This window comes from Staurois parvus, unplaced genomic scaffold (genome assembly GCF_062004578.1).
Source record: "Staurois parvus isolate SC_StPar_1 unplaced genomic scaffold, SC_StPar_1.0 ptg000131l, whole genome shotgun sequence".
NCBI lineage: Eukaryota > Metazoa > Chordata > Amphibia > Anura > Ranidae > Staurois > Staurois parvus.
The window spans coordinates 3,341,621-3,355,435 of NW_028317927.1; positions in this window are offsets into that span (position 1 = coordinate 3,341,621).

Below are 13,815 nucleotides of genomic sequence, written 5' to 3' on the forward strand. Positions count from 1 at the left end.
CCCCAGGCTCTCTTGCAACCTATTACACAGGACAAAAGAAAAAGGGGCCTGGGTCTTCCAGATGTCTATTTGTACTACCAGGCCAATGTTCTGATGAGGATAGTAAATTGGAACCTGCATGTTCAAGATAAACTGCAGATTCCTCTAGAAAAGACAATGGCAGGGCAAAACCTTGCCTATGCCCCTTGGGTCCCCAAGGAGCATAGGGACCTGGCTGATTCAATTTCACCCCGGACATAAGCAATTCTAGAGATCTGGGACCTTTCCCATCTCCACTTATACTGATAGGAGGCTTCCCCTTGTTTGTATCCAGGGAAGTGCTAGCATTCTGTAATACATAGGGAGGTAAAACAGAAATTAGGGGCTTTAAGTTTTTAGTAGGCTCTGACCTGAAATCTGCTTCTCCTTTCACAATGGAATGGTGTAGGTTCATTATGGACAGCTAGAACCATACCCAATTTTTTTAATCGCTTAGCTATAAAGCCAAGGTGCCATCCTTTTTTCTTGGTAAAACCTTGTGTGTCTGCCCTCCACTTCCCATAAATTGCTTCTGGGTTTAGCCTCACAAATGGTTCCATATTACATTAGGGACTGAGAGAGGGAATCGGGTAAGACTCTGCTGGAATGTGTGGTGAAGAAAATAAGTAATCTGGCACACACATTGTCTGTCAGTTCCAGAACACCGGAATCTTGCCAATTTTTTTTTAGCAAGATGGTAAAGAGTTCCCAAGAAGCTGGCTAAATTCTTTCCATCTGTGTCTGAAAACTGCTGGAGGGGCTGTGACTTGAACAGGACCTTTTTACATTTATGGTGGGACTGCCCATTAATAAAATCAAACCATTCTGGATGGAGATCTGCAGTTTAATTGATCCAATTACACAATATTCCTTACTAGACGAACCTCTACCTGTATTGTTTCATGCTTCCCATCTCCCAGTGGGTGAATATAAGAGATATTTATTGCCTCAGCTTTTGAATGCAGTGAAGAGTTTGATACCTGTGAACTTGAAATCACACATAGCTCCTTCAGTGAAGGACTGGATATTAAAAATACAAAAAATTAGAGAAGCAGTGGAATGGAGATATAGATGCAATGATGAATCTAAAAAATTCTATGATCAATGGGCGCCATGGATTGAATTCACATCCTCTGACACATTTAAACTTTGTATATATAGAGTTGTAGTTGGCATCAGGTTGACATTCATTTGCATTTAGCCTACAAACTTGAGAATATTAGACTCAGAAAGCAGATGTTGTGAGTTGATAGTGATGTTGAGTTTGAGTTTGCTTTGTCCTCCCCTATTTCTTTTCCTCTTTCTTTTCATTTTTTTGTATGTATTGGCAAGATACAGTATTTATGTGAAATTAGGATTGTATTTGCATTATTCCATGTTTAGTTATATGTTTATAAAAACTAAATAAAGATTAAAAAAAAGACAGGTTTGCAATTCCATAGGAGTCTATAGGAGTGCAAAATCTACCTAAAGCTGAAGCATGGCCAAGGCGTTCTGAGATGTGATTGTGACATTGATCCCCACCTCCTCCAATCGCAGAGCAATTTGCATTCTTTTTGATGAACTGAGGTTGTGCAAAGAAAGCAACCTTCTGTGATATCTGTACTGCATCCATAACTACAAGTCTCAGCATCTAACGTTCGATGCTGAAAGGACAACTGCTGCCTGAGTAAAAGTTAAAGGTAAGATACTTAAAAAGAGCTGCAGCAGCCAGAGATGGGGAAAAAGTAGGAGAGAACAAGCTGAAGGGAGCAATCTTGCAGCGTACTGTAGACCTAAACAAGCATTTACCCATAAAATGTGGGTGCAGCCCCACTGCATTGGAGGACTTTTACTTTTCCTGAAATCCAGCTTTAATATTTAATTTACAATTGTTTGAGTATGTCCATTAATATGTGGTAAGACAGAACAGAGGATAAAAGTTGTTGGTGGGCTGGAGGAGAAGACATGCACTCGTGTGTGGGTGGAGTGAACACAAGAAAGGACTGGGATGGGGGGCAGGAGAGCATTTGTCTACCGGGCTAGTAATAATAGATTATGTTGCAATAGTGGCCCTGAGTGAAGATGCTTCACCTATCAGAGCAGTACCCATAGTCAGTGACACATGACACACACACACTTTATATTGCTTTATGCTTCCTATTTAAATCTGTGATCACAACATCTGCCAGGGGGAAGTCTTCCAGCTGTGACTGTCATTGTGGTTTTGAGATGTCATTTGACCAAATGCCAAAAGACACAAAGGAAGCTGATACTGGAAGGCAGGAAAAGATGTGTCACAACATCCACCTCTCACTATGCCACAGAAATTGATTTCTACTATGAAAGGATGATATGGCTGTAATAGACCACCAGGCAAAAGGTCCTCAGTTCTATCCTGGATAAACAGGCCCAACCAAAAGCTCCTGTGGAGGTGCTCTACAGCTTATACAGCAACAGTAATAATGATTTGTAGCTGGTGCAAATGTACTATTAAATATAAAGGTTGGTACTGACCAAAGCATGTGGCTCTTGGAGCCCCATGGTCCTAGTTACAGCCTATTTAGAGTGACAGGGAGTGACAAGTGCCAGAACACTCTCTACATTCTAGCACCCAGAACTCAAATGATGCTGGCACAGTTTCCTCCTGCCTGACTGTGATAGCATATTTCTGTCCTGAAGATGTTAAACAGGTAAGAAACATGGTGGGAGCAATTGTTCAGGTAAGTAAAAACTGAACGCTGAAGGGGAAGTTTTTATTGCTGCCACTGTCACCAATGAAAGTGAGTTTATTATTGCTACTACTGGCACCATTGAACGGGGGGAATTATTCCTGCCACTGACATCAGTAAAGGGGGAAAGAGGGTTTAATATTGCTGCCACTAGCACCAATAAAGAGGGAGTATTTTTGCTGCCACTGCCACTAACATCAGTCGGGTTGTTATTGCTTTCATTAACACCAGTGAAGGGCTCGAGGGATTCTTTTGCTGCCATTGTCACTTTCACCAATGAAGAGGGGTTAATAGTGCTGCCACTGACACAAATGAAAGAAGGGGTATTTCTGCTGCCACTGACACAAATGAAAGAAGGGGTATTTCTGCTGCCACTGACACAAATGAAAGAAGGGGTATTTCTGCTGCCACTGACACAAATGAAAGAAGGGGTATTTCTTCTGCCACTGACACAAATGAAAGAAGGGGTATTTCTGCTGCCACTGACACAAATGAAAGAAGGGGTATTTCTGCTGCCACTGACACAAATGAAAGAAGGGGTATTTGTGCTGCCACTGACACAAATGAAAGAAGGGGCATTTCTGCTGCCACTGACACAAATGAAAGAAGGGGCATTTCTGGTGCCACTGACACAAATGAAAGAAGGGGCATTTCTGCTGCCACTGATACAAATGAAAGAAGGGGTATTTCTGCTGCCACTGATACAAATGAAAGAAGGGGCATTTCTGCTGCCACTGATACAAATGAAAGAAGGGGTATTTCTGCTGCCACTGATACAAATGAAAGAAGGGGCATTTCTGCTGCCACTGACACAAATGAAAGAAGGGGTATTTCTGCTGCCACTGACACAAATGAAAGAAGGGGCATTTCTGGTGCCACTGATACAAATGAAAGAAGGGGCATTTCTGCTGCCACTGATACAAATGAAAGAAGGGGCCAAATGAAAGAAGGGGCATTTCTGCTGCCACTGATACAAATGAAAGAAGGGGCATTTCTGGTGCCACTGATACAAATGAAAGAAGGGGTATTTCTGCTGCCACTGATACAAATGAAAGAAGGGGCATTTCTGCTGCCACTGATACAAATGAAAGAAGGGGTATTTCTGCTGCCACTGACACAAATGAAAGAAGGGGCATTTCTGCTGCCACTGATACAAATGAAAGAAGGGGCATTTCTGGTGCCACTGATACAAATGAAAGAAGGGGCATTTCTGCTGCCACTGATACAAATGAAAGAAGGGGCCAAATGAAAGAAGGGGCATTTCTGCTGCCACTGATACAAATGAAAGAAGGGGCATTTCTGGTGCCACTGATACAAATGAAAGAAGGGGCATTTCTGCTGCCACTGATACAAATGAAAGAAGGGGTATTTCTGCTGCCACTGATACAAATGAAAGAAGGGGCATTTCTGCTGCCACTGATACAAATGAAAGAAGGGGTATTTCTGCTGCCACTGATACAAATGAAAGAAGGGGCATTTCTGCTGCCACTGATACAAATGAAAGAAGGGCTATTTCTGCTGCCACTGACACAAATGAAAGAAGGGGCATTTCTGCTGCCACTGATACAAATGAAAGAAGGGGCATTTCTGGTGCCACTGATACAAATGAAAGAAGGGGCATTTCTGCTGCCACTGATACAAATGAAAGAAGGGGCCAAATGAAAGAAGGGGCATTTCTGCTGCCACTGATACAAATGAAAGAAGGGGCATTTCTGGTGCCACTGATACAAATGAAAGAAGGGGCATTTCTGCTGCCACTGACACAAATGAAAGAAGGGGTATTTCTGCTGCCACTGATACAAATGAAAGAAGGGGTATTTCTGCTGCCACTGATACAAATGAAAGAAGGGGTATTTCTGCTGCCACTGATACAAATGAAAGATGGGGTATTTCTGCTGCCATTGACACTAATGAAGGGGAAGGTTATTATTGCTGCCATTGACACCAATGAGGGGGAAGTTTATTATTGCTGTTAGTGACACCAATGCTGAGGGTTATTATTGCTGCCTTTCCCAAGCCAATTGCCACTGCTCTGTTCAGAAACCCTTGTATGGCTGTGTCTGTGACGGGGTATTGCTTCCATACAGGCTGATGTGCGAGGGTGCCACAGAGGCAGTACCTAAATAAGCGGCGAGACCTGAAAGCTGCCTGAAAGGGGGTTATCCCTGTTAAATATCTATCTTTTATTTTTTTTATTATGATACAGTATGTGTGGTAGTTGCCTGATGTTTTTGAAATAAAAATTGTATTAAAAATAGTTGATTGAGATGTAGCCCTCCACTCAACTTGTAGGTGCAAAAAATAAGTACTAGCGTTGCTATTCTCTAAATGTTTTCACTAAGAGTAATACTTAATACAATTGTACCCTGTCATAAGAGTTCCCAGCCTGTTTTCCATAAGCTAGTAGAAATATGTAGAAAGGCTTTAAAAAAAAATATGAAAGTTTGTAAACTAATGTCCTCCATATACAGCATATTATACTAGTCAGTCATAAATACAGTGCCACAATTAGGGCTCATGCGCACCGGGTTTAAAAACAGGTGTTTGACTTTTTTTCTGCCTGGAAATGAACTTTTATGTTAGCCTATGTGTCCAAGCACACAGAGGCCTTTACAGGTGTATTAGAAAAGGAGTGTTTACATGCAGAAAAAAAAACATCACCAGTGCAGTCAATAGAGAAGCTTTTGGGCATAAAAAGATGCTTCATGCGTGTAAATATTTTGAAATGGAATCCATTAACATTCAAACACTTGAAGCACTTGAACACATCTAAACATGCCTAAATGCGTGTGCAAAACGTAGCTTTAGTTTCGTTTTTTTAGCAGCTTTTTTCCTGCTAAGAGAAAAGGCATTCAGGGGAGCTGACCAAATGTTCAGTGTGCATGAGGCCTTATGGTTTAACCACTTTCCGTCTGGCCTATGTACATAAATGGCACCTGCATTCACAGCCCGTGCACGCTCCCTGGGAGTGCGCAGCACCACGATCCGGTGTCCGCTGTGTCCCGAGGACACAGCAGATCACCGATCGCTTTACGGGACCTCTGTGTGAGGTCTTTATTCAAGTGTTCACTGATTGGCCAATCAGTGATCACATGAATAGTAGTAAGCAATATGTCACTTCCTGACATCATTGCTTACTACTTGGGAAATCTATGAATGATCACAGAGGTCACATGGTACAAGGCTATTCATAACAGCCTTGTACCATGTGACAAGCTGTGACCAATCACAGCTCTCACAATATTTCTCAATGGCTGCAAGAATGCAGTCAGAGAGAAGGATAAATGCTTGATTTTACAGCCTTTATGGGTGTAAAAGCAATCAGTGTACAAAAAAAAAATCTTCATCACCCCCCACAAGTAGTACAGTGTCACTATGGTGACACTGTACTGCTAGGGTGACAGTATGTTTAAAAAAAAAAAAAAAACATAAATAATAATGTAAAAAAACAAAATAAAAATGTAAAACATTTTTTTTTTAATTATAATTTTTGGTTATAAACTAATTTGGGTTATTTTGTTTTTACTAAAAAGATAACTGAATAACTTTTGGCCAAGATTTATGAAGAAAGATTATTTATTTGCAAAATTTTATAAGAAAAACATTTTTTTTCAAAATGATTTGACTTTTTCCATTTATATAGCAAAAAAATAAAAATCCCAGTGGTGACTAAATACCACCAAAATAAAGTTTTATCTGTCTCAAAAAAATGCTAAAAAATTAATATGGGTACAGTGTTGCATGACCGCACAATTGTCATTCAAAGTGTGATAGCACTGAAAGCTGAAAATTGGCCTGGACAGGAAGGAGGTGAAAGTGTCCGGACTTGAAGTGGTTAAAATTCACCCTTTACAGAAAATTCAGCAGAAATAAATCATAAACCGAAAAAAAAGTGAAATGTAGTTCCCACTGTTTTTATTAAGCAAAAACACTTACTAATGGAAAACATGATAATGCAATACAACATACATTGATTTCTACAGGCCATGTGCATCCTTTAAGACAACATTCACTGGGCCTCGCACCACTGCTTACAACATTGCCCCTATCCAAGTATTTCACAACAGCAAAGATTAAATGAATTACTGCAGAACATCATATTCTTGGCCTTTATTCTATCTGCATCTGGTAAAACAGATAAATACATGTTGTCTATTATAGGATCCTTTTCATTGTCACCTATACGTATTGCAATTGTTATATTCTAGTTGCCCCTCTGGGAGGCTTACACATCACTGAAAATACTAATTGAAACTGTTAAAGTGGTTCTAAAATCTCAAGGTTTATTACCTTTGTGCATTGTATGCATGAAGGTAAAAAACCGTCTGTGTGTAGTAGCCCCCCCCCCAAAAAAAAAAAAAACTTACCTGAGCCCTATTCCGATCCAGCAATGTGCTCAAGAGACTCTCACTCTTGATTGGCTGAGGCAACAGCGGGAGCCATTTGTAACAATCATGCACACAGGGAGGGGGAAGGTGTCACAACCGTGCACACCAGAGCCAGACACGATCCTTATTTTGTTAAGAATCCTTAATGTTATCCCCTCATTCCCCCTCCCTCAGGAATGTAATCAGTGTATGATGCTGAGCCCCCTGCCTAACAATCCTCTGCCCAAATAAGGTAATTGGCTTGTCTGTTGTAAGAGACACCCCGTTGACTTTGGGTAGAAATAAGCTGTTATGCTTTGTGTGTAGTGAGAGAATGAGAAATCTGCTCTGCGTTTAACATCACTGCAGAGTCTCCTGCCATGAAAACAACGAAACTTGCGGTCGAGACAAAGAAAATCATCCTGGAGCTCATAAGACTTGAAACTGCTTAACCCAAGGCGTTTTGGCAAGTACTTATTTACCTAAACTTCTTTTTGTTATCTGTTTGCTTTGCTGTTGTGCTCTGTATATTTATATATATATATATATATAGGTTACATCGATATTTCTGTAAATATTTCTACTGCACCCTTTTGACCTTTTATCCTACTTTCTGAAAGTGTTGAATTGTTTCTATAGTTCTTTAATGTAACTTACGAATCCCTGCCGCTGAAGAGCGCTACTATGAGTGTTTAACCCTCTGTATAACCTGTCTGTGGAGATAGCGGTATAACGACGATTAGCCAATCATCCTAGTGTATTGTGGAGTTTCCTCTTTCTCTGTACAAAAAGGAGGTGGTGGCAGTGTGAAGGGTTAATTGCGGAATTAACCTGACCCAGTAACAAAAGCTCCCAGGCTGCAGGTACACCGATTGTGATCCAATTAGCTGGAAAATTGGTGTGCAGGGTGCAGCTGGGCATAGCATTGTTACGCGCGTGGCATCGCGGTTTCAGATTGGCTAGTCCTTCGGTCACGAGTTTGGTGAGAAGGTCAGGGGTCTGACGCGCGATCGTCACACCATTGGCTCCCACTAATGTCCTTCACAGTCAGTGAGCCAATCAGGAAAGGGAGTGGCAGGGCCAAGCAGCAGCCTTGTGTGTGAATAGACATGTAGAGCCGTGGCTCGGAAGTGTGCTTGCTCAGGTGCCCCCTTAGCAAGTTGCTTGCTATGGGGGCACCCAACAGGAGGAAGGAGCTAGAAGCACCAGTGGGGGAGAAGGATCCAGGCTGCTCCACTCAAAACCATTGCACAGAGCAGGTATGACATGTTTGTTATTTAAAAAAAAATTAAAAAGACTTTAGTATCACTTTATGTAAACACTGGCGGTCAGCATTAGCAGTGGTTGGCCATGGTGTCCTCTAGCTTTTTCAGGTTTCAATAAATCAGCCTATACACTGAAAGACACAGCTAAATAATTTATAGATTTTCCCTAAGGCAAGTCAGCAATATGTAGGCAACTCTTCAGCTATAAATAATTGCATTGTTGATCTCTAAATCTGGCCACAGGTGGATCAAAATTTGGTTCATCAGGGACCAGCTGAATTTCAATCCATGTGTGACCTTCCCTGTTCAACAGAAGTCTATAATTAGATCAATTTCTGTTGAAGGGACATGCTGATAAACTTTTGTAGATAAGCAGCTGCAGCCATCAGTGTATTCTGACAGTGAAGAATGATAGAATACACCTCTCCGTCCCCTTAAGGGGGGGGTGATTAAACAAAATATGATATATACATTATTAAATAATATCAATACTATTAACTATTAATACTAATAGTCAACACCTTTTTCTCATCATTTGATAAGGTAAAGTTAGCAGTGAAACATACATCACAAGCTGTAAGTGAAGAGTTGTAAATTGTACAAAAAAAGCTGTAAATTAGCAATATCCCTGCTAATAAAGGTAATAAAAAGACATCTAGGGCCAGTTATCACATCACAAAATGTCCTCCAGATCTGTTTTGGGTGCCTTTCTGCATGTACTTTTTAACACATTTTTAATGCATTCCAGATGCGTTTTTCCTCTTTTGAGTCTTTTTTACAAAATATTTATTTTCATCAGGACAATGTTTCCATGTCACATTTCTTGTCAGATCACTTCCTGTTTATCCCTTGGAAGTGTCCTTTGCATGCTGTGTGCTTCTGTGTAGAGAAGATGTTTGCACTGGCAGATTTACATAGTTACATAGTTAGTCTGGCTGAAAAAAGTCCATCCAGTTCAACCATTAAAAAAAAAAAAAAAGTAATAATCCTATACCTGCAGTTGATCCAGAGGAAGGCAAAAAACCCAGCAAAGCATGATCCAATTTGCTTCTGCAGGCAAAAAAATTCCTTCCTGATCCCCCAAGAGGCAATCGGATATTCCCTGGATCAACTTTACCTATAAATGTTAGTATCCAGTTATATTCTGTAAACCTAGGAAAGAATCCAGGCCTTTTTTAAAGCAATCCACTGAGCTGGCCAGAACCAACTCTAAAGGGAGTCTATTCTACATTCTCACAGCTCTTACTGTGAAGAAACCTTTCCGTGTTTGGAGATTAAATTTCTTTTCCTCCAGACGTAAAGAGTGCCGCCTTGTCCTCTGTGATGACCTCAGGGTGAATAACTTCACACCGAGTTCACTATATGAACCACTGATGTATTTATACATGTTGATCATATCCCCCCTTAATCTCCTCTTCTCAAGAGAGAATAAATTCAGTTCCTCTAATCTTTCCTCATAGCTGAGCTCCTCCATGACTCTCATCAGTTTGGTTGCCCTTCTTTGTACTTTCTCCAGTTCCCCAATGTTCTTTTAGTAAATTGGTGCCCAAAACTGAACTGCATATGCCAGATGAGGAAGAAAACTTATTCATGGTTATGGCCATTGCACTCCTGAGACTACATGACTAAAGCGTTATTGGGTACACCCACTGTTGATGGAGGCTATCAGTGTCCAGATACAGCCTTCTATGCTTTATCTTGTCCAGATGTGCATATGACCAGAAGAGGTTAATGGGGGGGATCATGGTAGAAGTTAAAATATATTTTTCTTCCTTTTCCTGTAACTTTACTGGGGTGCACTGCATTTTGTATGCGTTCCACTACAGTTCTGTGCAGGGAAAAAAGCAGTATGTTGTACTTTTCTTTCTGGAACTGAAATGCACTGGAACTGACTGTACTGGGGTGAAGTATGCCATTGGAACCCATGCAACATACTTTGCATGATGCAATAAAAAAAGCACTGCACTGCAAGTAGTGTGAACTGGCCCTTAGGAATGGTTCACACCAAATGCAGTCCAGTACCTTTTTTTTCTGCATTAAAAATGCATACAGTGTTTTCCATGTATTCCAATGACCCTAGTTCACATCATTGCAGTCAGTTTCCGGTGCAGAAAAAAAAGTAGAATATGCTGCACTTTTTCTGCACAGAACTGTACTGGAACACAGGAAAACACATAAAAATGCACCAGAATGGAGTGTGGTATGAACTGTAAGCAAAAATGTATCCGGCATGCATCAGAAGAGTGTTTTTGTGGTGTGAATTGTCCCTTAGTGTCTGCTCTTAGATAAAGCTATACATGTTCCCTTTACCACTCCTATAAATCTTTGTCCTACTTTATACTCTTAGCAGACTTTGAAATTAGAAGTGTCTGCAACACTGCCAATAACACACAAATATCTGCTGACTGAACAATAACACATCCTGACCAAGTGATCATTATATCAGATGACTGGATAATAATATTTATGTGCTTAACTTACTTTGCTGAAGCATTACAGGGAGGCAGCCAAGTTACATTCTGCTTGTACTTGGCTGCTAAGTGGATCCACACTTGTCATTCCAGCACTTCATTCTTTCCGGTCTGTTTCTCCCGTTACCCACATGGAGTTAATCTTTGTCCTCATATGTCTAAATAATGTACAGTGAGTCCCTGACTTTCGTTCTGGGAGAACGTTCGTAAATCAGATTCGTTCGTAAGTTTGACAAAGTGAGTCTTATACACCTTTGACACAAATATACAATGTAAAGCATAAAAAAACAAACACACACAAATATACTGCAAGTAAACTATTTTTACTTTTACAGTTGCTGTACCTTAAAATAGTGGTACAGTACAACTGTAAATAAACTATTTTTACTTTTACAGTTACCTTTAAATAGTGGTACAGTACAGTACCACAACTGGCATATAGTGGAAGAGAGTTATTAACTGGAGGAGGGAGGGTAGGTGGGAGATGGTGGAGCTGAAGGATCATCAGCAATAGCAGATGGAGGACAAGATGGAATTTGGCCCACACCTGATGTTGATGGAGCTGAAGGATCATCAGCAATAGGAGATGGAGGAAAAGATGGAATTTAGCCCTTACCACGGCACACGGGTCTGCGCATGCGCGGTATGCCGGGGCACACTAGCATTAGGACCTGGGCACCCGTGACGGCAGCGGCTGTCGCGCGTGCGCACTCGTGATCGCGGACGCGCGCCTGGCACCAATGAGGGCGCAGAGCGCCCTATTTAAACAGGTCAGGTCTGTGCTCTAGTTGCCGTATGGTCTTTACCTGTATCCTGTGTTTCCTGAGATTGCCTTGTTGCCGACCCTGCCTGACTTTGATTCGCTGACTGTCTCCTGCTCTGATCCCTGGTTTGTCTGACCATTCTCCTGTCTAACCCTGCACGTTTGATCTCCTGTTACCGAACCTTGTTACCAGTTTATCCTTCTGCCTACCTCTTGTACCGTTCTGCCTCCACCACTACTAACCCGGCCTGTCCGACTCTGCTCTCTCTACCTCCTTACATCAGGCTCTCACCTGCTATACACCTCCGTCAAGTGCTTCTACCACGGTTAGGTGCACCCAGGGGCCGCGACCTGGTTTCGGCCTGCTCCAAGTCCATCCCCACCATCAGGGGCCCTGGTGAACAAGCAGGTCGGGGCTTAGATTCCGCGCCTTGGGGAATTCCAGTTTGTGGAGCTCTATAGGCTACCGCCGGCAGGTCCATAACAGAACCATACGGCCATGACTGAGTCTGGAGGAGGACCCTCTCCCTGGGAAGAGATGTGCCAAAACCTGGCGGCACTCACACAGGCCATTAAAACACTAGAAGAAGGATATAAGCATTTGGAGGGACGTGTTCAGAGCCTAGCTGCACCTGCGCCCATAACATTAGACCCGGTTAGTGCACCTTCTGTCAGAGGCTCCGCTGAACCTTCCACTGGAGCAGCATTCTCCATCCCTCCGCCAGAACCGCGAGTGCCAACACCCGAGCGGTTCAATGGGGATCGAGGGAAGTTCAGGGCCTTCCAGAACTCCTGCCAGCTATATTTTGATCTACATCCCCAAACTTTTTCGTCTGAATCTGTGAAGGTATGGTTCATTATATCCTTGTTGCAGGGTGAACCCCAGGGATGGGCTCACCGCCTGTTGGAGACTCGCCACCCACACCTGAACTCTGTTACTACCTTTTTCAAGGCAATGGCGCAGCTTTATGATGACCCGCATCGAGCCGCCTCGGCTGAGGCAGCCCTTTATTCCTTACAGCAGAGAAGCCGGGCTGCGGAGGATTATGCAGCTGAATTTAGGCGTTGGAGTGGAGACACTCTGTGGAATGACGCAGCCTTGCGACATCAATTTCAGTTAGGATTGTCTGACCCGCTAAAAGATGAATTGGCAAGAGTAGGAGTACCTGACTCTTTGGAGGACTTAATAAACCGGGCCATCCAGATTGACCGTAGGTTGCGAGAAAGGAGACAGGAGAGGTCCAGCCAGGGGCCAAGACCCACCTGGATGCTGCCAAGGGTACCAGTCTTGCCAAAGGTCAGTGTCGGCAATCGGAGTCCGGAACCGTCAGAGGGGGTTGAGCCCATGCAGCTTGGTCTGATGCGGCCTTCCCTCTCAATGGAGGAACACCAGAGATGTTGGTCGAACAATCTATGCCTCTACTGCGGAGCAGCGGGTCACATGGCGCGCTCCTGTCCAGAGAAGTTCCATAAGTGCCCTTCCATTATTTCTGCTATGTCTACTGTGTGCACAGGCAACCCCACTCACTTAGCTGTGCCTGTGTCTTTTCAGCTCCCTGGAAGAATTGTACAGGTGACAGCTATTATTGACTCCGGGGCGTGTAGCTGCTTTATTGACCTTAGCTTCACAGCCCAGCAGCAGATTCCTTTGCTCACCAAGGAGCATGGTCTGAACATTTTTTTGGCCGATGGGTCCCGTTATAAAATCGGGGACGGTAGATCAGGAGACCCCTCCTATACACGCCACAGTGGCAGGACATCATGAAGAGCTTCTCCGTTTGGACGCCATTGCGTCCCCCCTATTTCCAGTTATTTTGGGACTTCCCTGGCTACGAGCTCACGACCCCAAAATTGACTGGCAGGTCGGGTCGATTCAGTTTCACTCACCCTATTGCCAGGTGCTTGCTTACCCAGGTTACCACTAGATACACCAACCTTGTTAGGTGTGAGTACCGATACCGAATTAGCCCAAATTGTGCCTACGGCCTATCATCAGTTTCTTGATGTTTTTAGCCCACGGGGAGCAGATATTCTTCCCCCGCATCGGGCTTACGACTATCCCATTGACCTTCTCCCGGGTTCTGAAATACCATTCGGCCGAATCTTCCCCCTGTCAGAACGAGAGCTGGGGGCACTGAAAGAATATATTGATGAAAGCCTTCGGAAGGGTTTTATCCGCCCTTCCACATCACCGGCTGGGGCAGGGATCTTTTTTGTTGA